The sequence below is a fragment of the Sycon ciliatum genome, chromosome 3 (assembly GCF_964019385.1).
Source record: "Sycon ciliatum chromosome 3, ocSycCili1.1, whole genome shotgun sequence".
Taxonomy (NCBI): domain Eukaryota; kingdom Metazoa; phylum Porifera; class Calcarea; order Leucosolenida; family Sycettidae; genus Sycon; species Sycon ciliatum.
The window spans coordinates 18,394,309-18,413,421 of NC_088645.1; positions in this window are offsets into that span (position 1 = coordinate 18,394,309).

Below are 19,113 nucleotides of genomic sequence, written 5' to 3' on the forward strand. Positions count from 1 at the left end.
GTGGTAAGGCACGACGGATATCTTATTCCATAGGATACACTTCAGCAGAGAAGACCGAGCCTGGTTGTAAAGCTAAGATCATCAGTACGACAAAAACCTACCTACTGACTCAGAATTAGTCTCAGCTACCACAATATTATCGAAGTGAGCATGGACGTGTGTGATTATATTGTGACAGAACGAATACTAAAACGCTGCAGATCATGTACTGCCATACCCAGGTGAAATAAAGAGTGCATTCCAGACCCGCGGTTGTTCAGGTCCACGTTTTGTTATCCCAGTGGCTCATTGTGTTGCTTTGGACAGATCAATGCGTATGTGGTTCAGGAAAAAGGGTTCACGTACCACTGCAACCGGTCAGACATCACCACCTGACAGGAAGTCGAGCACATTGTTATCCTTGGTAGCACTGTGCTATTGCTAAACTGACAATATACATGTACATGTACATGGATGAATTTGCAGGCTCTTATCGATGGCCGATATCAGGTCTTCCGATTTCTACTTACAGTTCAGATACATGAGGCAGCGGATGGCAAACCCCCACTTTTCAAAGCCATGTACATGTACTTCGAAATAATGTAATCCAGATCCGCTCGGATAGCATGTGTATATAATACTTGATTACATAATACAGCGAAGTACTGCTTTTTCAAGCCGTTTTGTATGTGATGCGTGGGCATGCGCGAATTGGTCTGTGAATGCATGCATGTATGTGCCTGCATACGTCGAAGTACACTGTAAGTACATTGTGTATGACTTGAGTATAAGTGAGTGGGAGTTTGTGTGTCTGTGTATACGCATGGGTGTCAGTAGAGAGGCGGAAACTCTTTTACCCTTGATTTAGTTATAGGTGTGGGGTTGTGCCGTTAAACGCGTTCTGTTTGTATTACGAAGATCTCACTGATGTGTAATAACTCTCCGGAAAAGTACGTACCGCCTGATTTTAACGTAACTTTGTAAAATTTATTTTTCATTCCTATGAGGTTCTTCAATGCTATGAGGTGCAGCCTCATTTTTCTCTGTTCTGCGCTGACCAGCCCCAAATGGACGAAACAGTTCTTGCCGTCCTCAGCAAATCGTGATATTACCATTATCACGCACCAGCAGTTGTTTTCACAATCCACGATTCACGAAGAGTCGCATATTTCATGCACGGTGCTAACTCTTATCTTTTAAATTTCTAATGAACTCGTAGACATGTGTGTGAATCTGGTAATTCTGCAGCGGAAGTTATAGTTATACTAGTATCCCTTTTTTGTCCTGTCCATGCACGTGGATCGTGATTAGTGACTTTAAACGAGTTAGTTACTTCGAAGTGACTGCTTAGTATCCTGTGCATTCCTATCTGCTATTGACTGAACTTCCATTTCGGAAGTTTTTCGTGATACATGTGCAAATGGTGGACGAGTGTAGAACAAATGGTGCGTGCTGCGTACAAACACCATTGTGTTCACTCGTTATTCCACACTAACGTACGCAGAAGAAATATCTCTGCACTATGTACGGTAGGCGCTTCAATGAATTCCCATTTCGAACAGAAAGGCTTTCTAAGGAAGAAGAAGTTTGTGGCGACCTCGGCGATACTGGAGGAATTGTGTCTTGCTCTGCAGGTGGGTGCTCTCGCTTTTCCTGCCCACTTGAATTCACATATTCCTCCCAAGCATCTAGTCGCTTGCGACTACAATATAACCTGGTGTAACCAACCTATTTGCTTAGCGACCACCTGCTCGTAACAACGGTTTTTCCATGCACCGACAGTTCTAGTCAGACACTGTGGGATCTGATTCTAAAGACCACATGGCTTTAGACCACCGCTTTTCCTTTCACCGTGGGTTGGTCGTTTAAACCAGGTTGTAGATGGTTGGGAGCAACAAAGAGCAACACCTCCTTGAGCGACACTGGCTCAAGCTGCTGTCAGCCGCTCGTGAGGTGTTTGTAGCGCGGGGAACAGAGTGTTCCCTTTACTTTGGTAACCTTCATGATGTTTATGCTCGGAGAGCTCTACATAGTGCAGTTCTCTCCGAGCACAAAATCAGCCTCCTCAAACTCAGTTGATGAGGGGGAACCTTCCGGAAGCACTATGCGTGTTCTTGTTTTTCTTTCTTCCCTCATGTATGGTTATCCTGTTTAGCATACTTGGCCTTCACCCTGTGTTTAAACTCAAATTTTGGAAATCACTAACTTCGACCTTGAAGGAGATATATCGCTCCTGTTCTTGTAGCAGTTAATCACTCTCATGTGGGGTAGTGCCTTTGCTGGTTGTGTTATGCAGAGCTCACTGACCTCTCAGTTTGAGCACTCTGGTACGGTACGTTCGAGCCTGGTTTAAATCTGGCTTTGGAAGATAGATTTTGAATTGCTGTCAGGTTCGGCATAATTTTCTTTATGCTGCGCGGATGAGTCCACAAAGGACGAAACAGACCCATCCGCAGGTTGAAAATGAAAGCAAGATATTATTACCACACAACTTTCAAGAATACAGTCGACGGAAAACCTACAATTTGCAACTGACAGTGTCCAAAATGATGAATTTGAAAACGTTTCGAGGAAGATGTAGAACATGATAATTATGCGCGAATAAAGGAGAAAATTTTTGTAAATTTGGTAACAGTAGGGCCGGTTAGTATGTACAACATTGAGAATTGCAGTAACGTCCTATTCTTCACACGCATCACGATAATTATGTCCATTCCTCGTTTGTATGAAGCAGAATCCGAGATTTGTAGACACTTATGAAAACACCCAATGCTTACAGTCCGAAAGCAATCCTGAAAATCTCCCTTGCTGTACTATTGCAGGGCGAAAAATAAAATGAGAAATAAAATAATTCAAGTGGATGGAAAGAAAAAATTGGAGGCGTATCCATTTTCGAAAGAAAAGGCGTCAGCACTGACGCAATCCACACAGTCAAGTAATGCCAATTTAGTAACCAAACGTTTTCGTTCCCTTCTCATCATGGCCTTGGGTCAGTACAGGGAATAATGGAATAATGTCAAGATACAGGAACAGCATACATGTAGATCGAGAACCTCGCACTATGCGTGTGGATAAAAAATCGGGAATGACTAAAACATTATGAAAACATCAATGTGGAGCAGCATTCCTGTCACATTTACGATGGTTAGCCACCAAACAACCGAAGTGACAAAACATTTTCCATCTGAACACATAGTTCAGGGGACAATTTACGAATATTTAACGCTTCGAAAAATGTAATACAGATCTGCCACAGGCCAAAACTGAGAAACGTGAATGGATTTGAGTTTGAGTGCTACACTCAAAGATCTTACCTGTGCAGTTAAGAGCATCAGGTAAGCCAAAAGTAACAAAGGATGCAGTGTTACTTATCAGTTGGCAACCCGTATGCAGCGTTCTGCCTGACATCGCAAGACCTTTCAAGGCTAATGTAAGCTGTACTCTCGTACATGGGAACTGCTGTGGCATGTCCATCCTTAACGTCGCAAGCCACACGGGGTGCTGCGTTATCACCATCCAGGATTGTTTCGTACATGGCGAAATCAGACTGGATCACATCTTGACTTTGTTTGACCACATTCGATTCTGAAGGCAACGCACCCGCCACAAGCTGTGATTCGCACGACATAGATTCCTGTGGTTGCACTAAGCTGTTTGGTTCATGTTTCCTTCCCTCTTCCTTTGTCCTTGTGCTTCCAGGAGAGCTTTCTGAACGCATTTCTCCTTGTCCAGCCTTTGATGATCGACACTGACGTAGGCGAATGATAAGCACTGTGATAGATATGAGCATGATGATGCTTACGGATGTTGAAATGATGATGATGGAGCGTTGGGATAGTACAGAAGACGAATGGTCGGATTCTGTGGCAAAGTCAGTTGGTAGTTGTGTCTCCGGATGCTCAGTTGTTTTAAAGATGGGTATTGAAAATGGTTTGGTGTTGTCCGACTCGGATTGCATTGCCGTTGTTGTGTTGGGGCCGGGTTGACTGATAGATTGCTCTAAGGCGGTCCAAACAAATAAATTAAGAAAAAACAAATATATACAGTTCATAATTATCCTTGCTCTGATTTATCAACAGGAACATTATAAAACTCACAGAACCTTTTAGAAATCACTAGGTTTTACAGCATATTTCTTCGAATACAGCTGAAATTTTAAAGCGGATAAAGGATTCGAGACTGAACTAAATCACGCGAGCACCACGCGTTTGGTAAGCTGTAACTTACAACTTGATGCCATATCCTGGCAATCCTCAGACCATTAAGAGGATGGAAAGGATATGGGAGGAACCAGGATGTTTCGAAATTGATCCCTGCAGAGCACTGTAAGCCTTTCATCCTGCTCAGGTAAAATCGCATAAGCAACTTATACCTGTGTTTCAACCTTCATATGTTCTATTTTCCGAGCTAAACTGCTTGTATCACCGTAATGTCTGTATTAAATCATGTGAATTGCACCCATTGGTCCGATATCATCATCCTTTTCAGTGCCAGCTGATTGATTGAGACTTCGAATTGCAATAGGACCAGTCGCACGACTAGTGTGGAAAGGTATCATCAAGAGCACTATAAGCTCCCAAGAGTGTGCAAATCCTGATACCCTTTCTATGTGGTACGTCGCGACGATGAAACTCACATCACCTGGTGTAGCGTCACAGCTGTAACTTTCCAGCCCGTTTTTAACGATCAGCGGAGTAATATTTAAAAGCACTCTCTATCAAAAAGAAACTCACTGCGCGTATGCAAATCTCCAGCATGATCATGGCAGATATTCGATTGGTCACGCTATCCTTCGTTTTTACGTAGTACGAAACGTACCTGAGACACGTTATGTGAGTCTTCGCCGTCGACGCGTCGGAGACCCCATATGCATAGATGTACACTCTTAGGAGGTTATGTACTCTTCATATCTTCTATAGTATTGTTCATGATGATGTTAAGTTAGGCGCCTGTTGAGTGCAGAACTCAAAACTGCCCTCTTTGTACATTGCTGGAACAATATCCTAACCTACGCAATACAATCCCAAGCGGATAACTAACGGTTTCCTCCTACGCCATAGAAGCAGCCACACTCCATGGTGTAGTAAAAGCAAGATTCTCATATTCGTAGCGGTTACTAACTTACTATGAAATGATACTAAGGAGAACATGCATGTTGTTTTCAAGAGCCTGAATTGTGTTCTTCTCCTTAGTATCATTTCATAGTAACCGCTACGGCAAAAAGAGGTTCCTTCGAACTGCCGAATGCTGCTGCTGACCCTCTGGTTAGCTAAAGAAAATAAAAATTCAATTAACACAAACATAGGTATAATGGAAACCAGTAAGTCTGGACACAATGATAACTTCATCCAGGACAAGCCCTGTGGGAACTGTCTTAGCCTGCTGCTCGCCAATAACACGTGCGTCAGAAACGGGATCCTCTGAAGATGATTCATCCGTTCCCCTGATACGTGCTTCACGCTTACATCACGTAAGTTGTGAGCACAGTGCATGGTCTCGACTCCAAGCGCTGATATACAACTCGGGATGTTATGATTCGCAGCCTGGTTGCCCATCTCATTATGAAAGACTTCTACTCGCCTCGTTGGAAACAAAGTACATTATCGGGTTCGACAAATTCAAACTACAAAGAAATGCAAGGCAATGCCTGGTGCAAGTCACCTTAAACATTACTTTTTGAAGCTACTTCCAGATTATAACCTCTTTATAATTTCGTTCTTCATGCTTGTAAAATTTGTCCAATCCAAACAAACCTGGAAACGATGTATCAAGTTTAGTTATTGTTGTATGTCTCTCTCCTGCAGTTGGCGATGGACGTGATATCGATGTCTTGGTGGAAGGTTGAAAAGTTGTGATTGTGAGCGGAGTCTTTACATCTACATTGAGGAAAGAGAACAACCATCAGCAAAAAGTTGACATTTTTCTGACTGACAACAATGATAACAATGATGTCATTATCACATCACAGGTGTTTCACTAAACCATCTGGACCAATACCGGTGTTGCAATGTCTTGGCACGCACTAAAAGTGACGACATAATATACGTAACGAAGGTGAAGCCTGGTAAAGCCCTCCTAGTTGGAAGACAGGGTTCAAAGAAATTAGGTCAAATTCGAATTGATGTTTCCAGCTTTTAGTTCTTCATCACAATGATCTGGTGAGACTCAGAGATGGCTGACGCATAGTGGCAAAGGACCAGAAAGAGAATTGAAATAACTTAACTCAACATTTTCATTATCTCCGAAAGAATCAGGGCAGAAAAAGACACCTTTTTCCGGTTTATACGGTCAGTTTTTCAAGTCCCGGATCACGTGGCATACTTGCATCGAACACCATGATAAAACACCATGATTGCAATGAAAAGAAACTTACGTGCCATTGCAAGGTGAAACCAAAAATATGTGGTGTGCGCCATTGGGTCATCCCCGAGTTTCATTTGCTTATACGATCGGGCTTAGTTCCCTTTTATTGTGCGAATTAAAATAAGCCAAGCAACCAATCAGAGGAGGAGAGACAGACATACATACGCACAGACCCACACATACACTGTCCAGGGCGAAAGTAGATAGATAGATCGATAGAACTTTCTCTGTCCTCCTATTGTTTGTTAGATAGATAGATAGATTGATAGATAGAGATGGAGTAAGAAAATGCAGAGTAACGGATAGAGATAAAGGTGAGTGAGAAGGACTGCCATATTTGTAAGTAAGTGTGAGCTGAAACGAAAGAGGGCCATTCCCCGATGCCAAAATCAAACAGGAACTCGACTGAACATTGGATGTCTTAACCTTCACTGTCAAGGTCGATGGACCATATTGTTGGTTGGTGAGATGATCGGAAAATCCCTCCAGAGAAGCACTATGATGGCATGTGTCCAGAGGTATGCAACTTTGGTTCCATCCGTATAGCACTAGGGATTCTTGTTGACTCTCTACTTCATTACCTCGCCGAATGGCGTATTCCACATGGCACGAGCTGCCCTTATGAAGAAAAAGGTCCACTTGGTCCATTATCATGTCACACGAGTGAAGCGGCATGAACTGTGCAGAAGCAGTTGCATTTTGATCTGCAATTCGCCATACCGACGAGTTTACGGCTCCCGTTGTGGAATACACTACTGTATTGTTGAGTTGTCGAGGTGCGTGCCTTGATCGCATGGTACATAACTCAGGTATGTTCTGCTGGCCTTTTTGAATTTCGGTGGAGGAATTCGTCCTTGCAGAATCACAACGTGTGACTAAGAGGATCAACACAGCAGAAACAAAGAAATAGAGTAATCGGGGGAGAACAACAATCACCCCATTGTCATTATACTTGACGCGAGAGGTATCAAAAGCGCTTCTGCTTTAACTCATCAGTTGAAACCGTGAAACGCAGAGTTATAGCAGAAGCGCTTTTGATTCCTCTAAAGTGTGTGTACTAGGCTCTGCAACTTGGTGTATTGAGCACTGTCACGAGCAACCACAACTCTCTCCGAGTTACAGTTGTCATGTATGTTGAATTAAAAAAGATACCAGATGAGGCAGGTATGTGTCGAAAATGCTGGCGAAGCTATCGTCGTCACTTGTGCTTTGCGTTGTTACGGCCAGTGGTAACACAAATGTTCAAAAAAGCCTACTTAGCGATTTTAAATTCAAAGACAACGCTAAAATCATGGCAGACACAATGAAGACCACCACGATGATGTTCATCAAGCTCTCCACCGCCACCACCACCACCACCACCACCACCACGACCACCACCAACAACAACATCAACATCAGCATTTGTCGAGCACGCCCGACGGTGTAAAATTTAGAGAACGCTGTTACATGGTGATGTTTGAGGGTCAAGTTTTCCGGCCTTTGCTATGCACTTTAGATAACGCCCGGTTTCGGTGGAATTTTAACATTATTCTGAAGTAGTGGTAGTAATAAACATTATAATTATCCTCTACACACACGGCGCAGAGCACCACGCGTCGTTCGCTGTAGCTACTTCAGTAATAGTTTCATGCCCATAGGCAATCATCAGACAACTATGGATTAGTTGTCTGATGATTGCCTATGGGCATGGAGCTATTAGTTACACCGAACTATGCATGGTGCTCTGTGCCATGTGTAAGATAGCTCTATTCGAACCGTTCGGAACGAATATTCAGCACACTACCGAGCCGGAGGACTCTCATTTGCATTATATCCTCTGTTCACTAACAAGTTACTTGTAGTAATATAAAGGTATTATTCGACTGACTATTCTTCGAATGTATAGCAGTACCCGTTGCTACTTTAGAGACCCCCGCCCCAATGAACTGTGACATCTTCAAGTGTCCTACGGTATTCTTACCTATGAAGGCAATAGTCCAGAGAAGCAGAATAGACAACATTCTGATTCGATGTTCGGGAACCATGCTGAAAACTCGAGTAGATTATGGCCTCTTCACCGTACTGGGTAGAGTATGCACTTGGCGCAGAAAAGAGACACAGATTTCTTTAGTAGATCAATTGTAACGCACGAAGGATATCTTGTTCAAACAATGACTGCTACGGGATACTTCTCAGCGTAGACGGCCGAGCCTGCCCTGGTTGTCAAGTTAAGTTCCTCGCCACAACAAAAACACACCTCCTGAATCAGAATCAATATCAGCTACCAAAAAACATATGATATGCAGATGTATGTGCATATTGTGATAGAACGTTACTGAAATCCTGCAGATCATGTGGCGCCATACCAAGATGAAATGAAGAGTGCACTCCAGACCCATAGGTGCAATTTTTGTTATGCAAGTCACTCATGGCCTTCCTTAGAACAGATCAATGCGTAAGTGATTCAGGAAAAAAGGGTTCACGTACCACTGTATCCGGCCAGACATCACCACCTGATAGTAAGTCGTGCACATTGTTATCCGTGGTTGCACTGGGCTATGGTTTGACTGGCAATGAACATAGTCGAATCTGCAGACTAGTCTTATCGATGGCCGACATGTCCTCAGGTCTTCCGATTTCTAGTTCAGATACATCCGGCAGCGGATGGCAAACCCTCACTTTTCAAAGCAATGTACATGTACTTCGAAGTAATGTAATGCAGATCCGCTCGGATAGCCTGTGTACATAATACTTGATTACACAATGCAGCGACATACTGCTTTTTCAAGCCGTTTTGTATGCGATGCGTGGGCGCGCGCGCATTGGTCTGTGAATGAATGTATGTTCCCACATACTTCAAAGTACATTGCAAGTACATTGTATATGTCAGTGAGCGGTTGAGTGTCGGTGTGTATGCACGTGTGCATGTACATGTATGTCAGTGGAGAGGCGGAAACTCTCTACTTCCTGATAAATAAATGTGTAGGTGTGGGGTAGTGCCGTTAAACGCGTTGCTGTTTGTGTTACGCAGATCTCACAACGAGTAATAACACTCCGGAAAAGTACGTCCCGGTCTAGTTTAAATGTGACTTTGGAAAATTTATTTTCATTGCTGTGAGGTGCGGCCTCATGTTTTTCTGTTCTGCGTTGACGAATCCGAAATGGACGAAACAGTTCTTGCAGTCCTCAGCATATCGTGATATCACCATTAACGTGCACCACCAGTTGCTTTAACAATCCATGATTCACGAGGAGGAGCATAGCATTACATGCACTGTGCTAACTCTTATCTTTTATATTTCTGATGAACATTTGTGTGCATATGATATTTCTGGAGCGGAAGGTATACATCAAAAAAGATATCAGAGCAGACTCGCTCTCTTCCCATTCACCTTGCAAACTCGAGTGAATGGGAAGAGAGCGAGTCTGCTCTGAAACAGTTTTTTTCCTATGAATAAAGCTGCAAGAAGCCTCACCACTTCTACTAGGTGTGCATCTGATTTTTCTGGAGCGGAAGGTATATAAAAAAAGTTTCAGAGCAGATTCGCTCTCTGCCCATACACTCTGCATACTCGACCTCATGAGTTCGAGTTTGCAGAGTGAATGGGAAGACAGCGAGTCTGCTCTGAAACCCTTTTTTCCTATGAATTAAGGTGCAGAAAGCCTCACCACTTCTACTAGGACTGTGTAGAGTTCCTTATATTCATTGTTTTTTCCGGTCCATACACGTGGCTCATGAATAGTTATTTTAATAATTGATCAATGGTTTTTGCCTGTTTGCCATGTGATGGCTCAAGCTGCCGTCTGTCGATCGTGAGGTGTTTGTAGCGCAGGGAACTGAGCGTCTATGCACTATGGCAACCCTAATGATGTTTATCCTCGGAGAGCTCAACATATTGCTGTGCCTTGTCATTGAGCATTTGTGCTGGTTTGGATTAGCGAATTCAAATAAAGTATACACACAAGCAAGTTCTCTCCGAGCAAAAATATCATCACTCTGCTCAAACTCAGTTGGAGGAAGAACTTTCCGGAAGCACTATGCGTGTTCTTGTTATTGTCTTTCTTTCTTCCCTATTCCGATTAGTATGCTTGGCCTTTACCCTGTGATTTAACTCAAACTGAGAAAGTCATAAATTTCGACATTGGTGGAGATATATGCAAAATTAAAGCAAGATATAAAAATTTGGTCTTTCCATAACCTTGAACCTTCCAAGTTGGAAGGCTGTCGGTTAGCGCTACGGAGATGTGTTGAAGCTAGGTGTCAGGACGTCGAATGTCTCAGTACTCTGTCAGTTTTGTGCCTAGTTGTTACACTTTCTGACTGTATTTAGTATCTAGTTACAGTGGTGGAGAGTTACTCTTAACTCGTTTCCATAATTATGTCCTTTTCCTTTCTACTTATAAAAATTATAACACAACTTTGACGAATACGTGTGTATCTACTTGTGTATGTATTATTAAAAAAAGGATTTCCCAAAGGCATAGCCTATCGGTGGGATCTCCTAACAGTGAAAATGATCCTTGATATATAATTATACTAGTGAAGCGACTTGTGCAGGCAAATGTAATAATTATAATATTTGCCTGCACAAGTCGCTTCACTAGTATATAAATCAAGGATCATTTTCATGCTGTTTATAATGAGCGTGAAATTGACGTAAAACCGAAAAATGCAAGTGACAGTGGCGAAAGCGGTGCATTTGAAAGCGTTTGGAGGAAGAGGTAGAATATGATATAAGTAGGACCAGTTGGTATGTACATCGTGAGAACTGCAGTAGTGTCCTATTCTGCACACGCATGCCAACATGTTCATTCGTCGTTTGTTTGAGGCAGCATCTTTGTGGGCACTCATGAAAACACACAATGTTTACAATCTGAAAGCAATCGTGAACTGTCTCTCCTGGTGTACAATTGCAAGCAGTAGAATGAGAAACAAAATCATTCTAGTGAATCAAGTGAATGGATTTGAGTGCAACGCTGAGAGATCTTGCCTACTTCGCAGGAGCTTGTATCTTATTGTAGTTAACCAGTACAGCCAAGCACATCAGTCAATAAAAAGTAACAAAGGATGCAGTGTTACATATCAGTTGGCAACACGTATGCATCGTTCTGGGTTATATTGCAAGACCTTTCAAGCCTGATGTAAACTGTACTCTCGTACATGGGAACTGCTGTCGCATGGCCATCCTTAACGTGACAAGCCACATCGGGTGCTAATTTGTCATCATCCAGCACTGTTTCGTACAGAGAAAAATTAGACTGGATCGCATCTTGACCTTCTTTGACCACATTCGATTCTGAAGGCGACGCATCCGCCACAAGCTGCGCTTCGGACGACTTAGATTCCTGTGGTTGCAACACGTTGACTGATTCATGCTGCCCTCCCTCTCCATTTCTCTTTGTAATTCCACGTGGTTGTCGATCTTGATACTGATAAGTAATGGTGGACGAAGTAGTTCTTCCAGATTCACAGGATTGGGATGGGGAGATGAGCACACAAGAATCACGGGAATGATGCGTTGACACATCGACGTTAGAATAACTGCGGGAGGGCAAAAAGCTGTCCAGCAAAGTGAATACAACTGGTACACGTTAACTGCGGAATCAATAGAATACCACAGGAGGCAGCTATTATATTCACCATGCCGGAGGTGTTATCTTCCTCACGGACTTGTTCTTTGCGTTGTTACAGGCGCCAGCAACATACATACAGGTGTACATACTACTATTATTATTATTGCAAATAACGCTGAGTAATTACACGAATGCATAAAAACCAGCATTTGCTTCCGGGAAGGATTCACAAACATAAGACAAAAACACCATGGCTCAATGTAACTGCACATACGAAAAGCAGCTTCTATTGTCAAGTTCGAGTGGCAATGTCAGAAAGACGCTAGACTGTTCGTGCACGATGTTCACCCTGCAGGGCATAAGTCAAGGACGCGGCTAAGCAAGTATGAATTGAAGGACAGCACCAACGCCGACACCAACCAGACCAGCACTGCAATCAGCATAATTGAAAGAACAGTACTACCGTGCATACTACAAGTACTGTTCTTTCAATCAAATGAACCCCTCGATAGGCATATTGCCTTTGGGTCATTTCATAATAATAATAATAATAATAATAATAATTTGAAACTCGGATGTTGAGCCATAAATAAATGTAGAAGAGAAAAGGACATATGGATACGAGTTAAGAGTAACTATCCATCACTGTAACATGATACTTATACATTCAGTTTTGTGCCTAGTTATTGCACTTTCTGACTGTATATAGTATCATGTTACAGTGATGGATAGTTACTCTTAACTCGTATCCATATGTCCTTTTCTCTTCTACAATAATAATAATAATAATAATATTAACTGGTTTTGAGGGAATAATAATAATAGTAATACAAATAACCTACGCGGAGATAATAATTTTAATATAGCTATGAATAGGATGAAGGCCGCAGACATCACGCAACTACGTTACTTGTTTGACATGTATTACTGTGTATTTGATAACAAAAATATTATTGAAAACCCAGAATCGATTTTCTCGTTCCTATCATCAGTGGGAAAAAACGGAACTAAGGATACAACCAAAGAAACTGAAGTTAAGTACTGTAAATAGAAAGGTGTTAGAAATAACATCAAGATACAAGTGCAATAAAACCACTAGAGGAAACACAAAAAAGGTAACAAGATTACATAACCAAAGGGGGATGGGACGGATGATCAGAGGATGGAAGAGGAATTGGATGACGAAACGGTTGGTGAGGAGACAGAGGACGAGGCAGATGATGGTGGTGATGATGATCGTGAGGATGACGAGCGGAACGAGGAAGATGACGATGAGATGGACGAGGAGGAGTCGGGTGGGAAGGAGCGAGATGAGGCGGATGAATGTGTTGATCGTAAGAAGTCGGCTGTGTATCTACACTTGTTATCTCGTCCTGACTGTCTTGGTGTGTATGATGACTCTCATTTTTCAGTACTGTGTCGTGCGCGTTATGTCCAACAGTTGAAAGTCCTAGAGGCAGTTTGTATACGTATTCATAAGCCTGTTTTGTGTAAGCAGAAAGAGCACATTGTTGCACTGAAGTTGTATTCGTAGGTTGACACTTCGTTCAGTGCCTTCTCGCCTTTGGTTATGTAATCTTGTTACCTTTTTTGCGTTTCCTCTAGTGGTTTTATTGCACTTGTATCTTGATGTTATTTCTAACACCTTTCTATTTACAGTACTTAACTTCAGTTTCTTTGGTTGTATCCTTAGTTCCGTTTTTTCCCACTGATGATAGGAACGAGAAAATCGATTCTGGGTTTTCAATAATATTTTTGTTATAAAATACACAGTAATACATGTCAAACAAGTAACGTAGTTGCGTGATGTCTGCGGCCTTCATCCTATTCATAGCTATAATAATAATGATCAACGCAATAAATAGAGTAAGCTGCGCACTCAGTACAAACACCATAAGCAAAACTTGTTTTCATGTAAATAAAGAAGCTTATTCCTAAACGTTTTCGTCGCCATCTCATCAGAGGATTACTGGCAAATCAACAATAGCTCTTAACTCAATATATACGCACAATGCAAGTAATAATTTAGACCCTAACTAGCGCGATAAAATGAGAGCTGAAAGAAACATTACACCATTCAACGATATCAGGTGACAAGCAATAAATAATAATAATAATAATAATTTGGAAAGGATTGGGAGAACTTCATATTCAAAGGATCAGTCGGGGAAGTGAACTGCCTGAAAAGAGAAAAAAACGCCAGACCCACCAGGACTCGAACCTGGGACCCTGCTTGTCATGAGCAATGCTCTAACCACTGAGCTATGGGACCAGGCTGAACCTAGAGGGCGCTGACAAGTTTTTCACTCCAAAGGCAGCTCACAACACGTGCCACACATACTGATGGCACTTGGGTCTTTTTCCCTCCCCCAGGGGACCAACCACGGTCAGTTTCTGGAAACTACCAGAGGTGAAAGAAAGTGATTAAATTTGGAAAGGATTGGGAGAACTTCATATTCAAAGGATCAGTCGGGGAAGTGAACTGCCTGAAAAGAGAAAAAAACGCCAGACCCACCAGGACTCGAACCTGGGACCCTGCTTGTCATGAGCAATGCCAAACCACTGAGCTATGGGACCAGGCTGAACCTAGAGGGCGCTGACAAGTTTTTCACTCCAAAGGCAGCTCACAACACGTGCCACACATACTAATGGCACTTGGGTCTTTTTCCCTCCCCCAGGGGACCAACCACGGTCAGTTTCTGGAAACTACCAGAGGTGAAAGAAAGTGATTAAATTTGGAAAGGATTTGGAGAACTTCATATTCAAAGGATCAGTCGGGGAAGTGAACTGCCTGAAAAGAGAGAAAAAAAAAAACGCCAGACCCACCAGGACTCGAACCTGGGACCCTGCTTGTCATGAGCAATGCTCTAACCACTGAGCTATGGGACCAGGCTGAACCTAGAGGGCGCTGACGTGGTTGGTCCCCTGGGGGAGGGAAAAAGACCCAAGTGCCATCAGTATGTGTGGCACGTGTTGTGAGCTGCCTTTGGAGTGAAAAACTTGTCAGCGCCCTCTAGGTTCAGCCTGGTCCCATAGCTCAGTGGTTAGAGCATTGCTCATGACAAGCAGGGTCCCAGGTTCGAGTCCTGGTGGGTCTGGCGTTTTTTTCTATTGGCAACATGCATGCATAGGAAAGAGGATCACGAGGTTAAAAGGTCTTCTTCATGTAGCTTTTCATTCTGTGTGTGATTATTGTGAGGTTTTGTGTGAAATTTTAATTTTCAGCTATCACATTTCGTTAATTTCTTACTTTTTAGACGGGGTCCATGGACTAGAACACAATAACTTTTTTTAGAAAACTGCCATAAAGCAGTTTTTATTGCTATAATTATCATAATGTGCCGTCTAAATGCTCTCTAGTCAACTCATCTGTTGGATATCTTGGTCATGTGTTCTCTGCTGATGGTGCTCGCCCTGATCTCGCCAAAATTAAGGCTGTTTCCACCTGGAAGCAACCTACGTCCATCACGGGTGTGCGCAAGTTCCTCGGCTTTGCATCATACTACAGGAGATTCATCCATGACTTTGCTAAGATTGCGACACCTCTGCATGCGCTAACAAGGAAGCACTCAACATTCGCCTGGCCACCCGAGGCACAGAATGCCTTCGATCAGCTCTGCCAACACCTCAGCTCAGCACCCGTCCTTGCCTATCCTGATGCCAATAAGTCCTTCATTCTGGATACAGATGCTAGTGATCATGCCATTGGTGCGGTCCTTTCACAAATCGGCTCCGATGGTGCAGAACATCCCATCGCCTATGCAAGTAAGACACTGTCCTCTGGTCAACGTAATTACACAACGACAAAGCGTGAGTTACTGGCTGTTATTGAATTCACTCACTATTTCCGTCACTACTTGCTCGGCGCCACATTCCTACTCCGCACTGATCACAAAGCCCTCCTTTGGCTATCTTCATTCAAGAATCCGGATGGCATTGTTGCACGCTGGATAGAACGGTTATCAGCGTTTGACTATGAAACTCGGCATCGCCCTGGCTCTCAGCATGTCAACGCTGATAGTTTGTCAAGATTGTGTGGACATGTGTGTTCTTCCCCTGCTGCCAAGAGTATGTGTCTGCCGCCTGCTGCATCTGCTGCTGTGAGTTCATGCGGTGTCTCTCTGTCCACAGGCGAGCTCGGCCAATGCACTCGTGAGCCTGCTCCGTCAGCGTCCTGGCTGCCGTCTACCTCCCTCCGCACTAGCCAAGCTGTTGATCCCTCGATTTCTCTAGTGATGAAGTGGGTGAGGTCACAGCAACGACCACCTAAGGGATCAGATGAGTTAGCTGCTGTTCATCCTGATGTGCACCGACTCTGGACGCAGTTCAATCGTCTCATTGTCCAAGATGGTGTTCTCTACCGAAGGTATGAGTCGACTGATGATCTGTCCTCGTATCTTCAATTGGTCCTGCCTGCGTCACAACGTCCTACTGTTGTCAGATCGCTGCATGCCGGTATTGGATCGGGTCATCTTGGCGTCAACCGCACCATCGACAAGGCCCGTACACGGTTCTACTGGCCCCACATGGCTGATGACATCGAACAGTGTGTTAGAACCTGCCCGGAGTGCCAAAAACGGAAAGCACCTCAGCCCAAACCGAAAGCACCTCTGCAATCGCAAACATCATCCTATCCAAGCCAGCGTGTCGCCATGGACATCATGGGTCCCCTTCCTATCACTGATCGAGGAAATCGGTACGTATTAGTCATAATGGATTACTTCTCCAAGTGGGTTGAGATTTTCCCCATGCCCAACATGCTCGCCTCTACTGTCGCTGGTTTGTTCTTCAATGGTTGGATCTGTCGCTATGGTGCACCCGCTGCCTTGCACACTGATCAAGGTTCCCAGTTTGAGAGTCGCTTGTTTCAAAGCCTATGCACTATGCTTGATATCACCAAGACCAGAACCACACCCTACCACCCACAAAGTGATGGCATGGTTGAAAGATTCAACCGGACACTAGAAGCTATGATTGCAACATCAATCTCTGATCACCGAGACTGGGACTTGCATCTCCAACCCACGGCGCTAGCATACCGCACTAGTGTACATGCATCGACTGGCTATTCTCCATTCCGCCTCCAGTTTGGTTATGATCCGGTTCTGCCTCTCGATGTGATGTATGGTTTACCCCGTGACTCACCACCACCATCTTACCCTGAATTCGTCTCTTCTATTCGTACTTCAACTGAGGCTGCCTTTGAGCGTGCCCGCCAGCACGGCCTTAAATCACACCAGCACCAGAAGAAGGGTTACGATGGTACATCTCGCCCGCCACCGAAGTTCACGAAGGATCAGCTTGTTCTCCAACATTAACCAGTGGTCCCTCAGAATGAGTCCCCCAAGTTTCACCGATTCTGGACAGGACCATATGTCATCCAGAAGGTGATCGATGATGTCACAGTCCGCATTCGTTCATTGTCGGATCGCCAGAGGCTTTCAATTGTTCACGTAAATCGCCTGAAGCCATATCATCAAGTAACCGACGTAGATTTACGTCCTGCAACACCACCGACATACGATCCCGAGATACACACCACCCCGGCACATACACCACTACCGCAACCCCCACCCCCCGCTCCGCCTCCTCCTGCACTTCCGTACAATCTCCGGCCCAGACAGAACATTCACCCACCTGCCTACTTTTGAAAATCACGAGGACGTGATTATCTGTAGGAAGGGAGGGTGTAGTATCCCTGCTGATACGGAAGTAATACGGAAGTAATACGGAAGCAATACGGAGCAACCTTATGTATATTAACCCTTTATTCCCGTAGCTATGCAGAAGACGTTACTTCAGTAACGTCTGGCGCTAGCCAGGGTCCACACAGCTTTAATTTGGTGTTTGTTTGTGTGTTTGTTTGTTTGTGTCACGCCTGGCGCTATCCCGTATCTGTCCCGTACTGTACCGTACCAGCAAAGACAGCTGGCCACAATTTGTTTGTTTGTGCCATCGACATGCCTGGCGCTATCCCGTATCTGTACCGTACCATCAAGAGTACGATACCATCAAGAGAATGAGTATACATGTATATGCGAAGTGTATCGGGGGAATGCATTCAGTGCAGTAACATTTTGTGTGGATTTGTGTGCGAGGCCGAGATCCCACTAGCAGGCTGGCTGGGCCGCCTGTCGACCAGCCGGGGAATCGCATGTAGGCCGATAGCATAATAATTATAACGTATATACAGTCATGTAGATGTATAGCAGGGAGTCATATTATATAAACGACTCCCTGCTGTATGGGGAGATTTTCTGGAAAGAAATACGAAGTAGGGAGACGAATAAATGCAATCAGAATGGATGTTAGTTGCCGGCAGTATAATAATAAAAAGAAGAAGAACGCCTGTGATCGGCAGAGTCAGCGCCGGTCCCAGGAAATGTCAGGACAGACATCCCGTCGACTCCAGAACGCCCGTGATCGGCTGAGTCAGCGCCGGTCCCATAGCTGTGCAGAAGACGTTACTTCAGTATCTCATTGAAACGTTTTTGCAATACAATGATGTAGCTTATCAAAGGAAAAGCATTTTCATCAGTTCTAACAACATGCACGATGAGCTAGGCAACAAAGCATAGCGCAGGGCCCTGAGCTTCCAAGCTCTCTCGTTGGCTGGCCCATACATTGATCGAACACCGATGTTCGATGGGGTAGGCATTTTGAAATTATCGTAACTTGGTCAAATCTCGGTCTTTCGGAGAGATCGAAATATGTAGGTCGAAGAGAAAACTCTCAGCTGTCGCCTCGAACAATTTCCAAAGGGATACAAAGAGTGGTTCGTGCGTTATAGCACTCGTAATATTGGTCCCGGGAAATTTGTGCTCAGAGCGCGATGCGTGGGTCAACGGCCGGGATTTTCCCTGCTTGCGTCACCTGTTGACAAGGCTACATCGATTCAACTTCAAAAGCAGGTTCCCGGGAGTCTCTACGAAACTTTTGAGTTTGATACGAGCAACAGGAATGAAATGGTGGATAGAGATAGATCTCGAGCGTGAGCCCAGCGCTGGTGGGCCTTCCCTGGCTTGCAGCGCTGGGCCAGTGCATCCCGTGGAGTCGTGTGCAGGCTCATTGCGCTCCTCTCGTCAAGGCCTTTCCAGGATGCCCAAGATCGTGGAATTTGTCCAGTGCAAACTAAAGTTACGTCCAATTTAGTTACAGGTTTGGCGATTGCGTGGGCTTGTTTATATTTTAATCGGCCAATAAAGGGTTAATTTT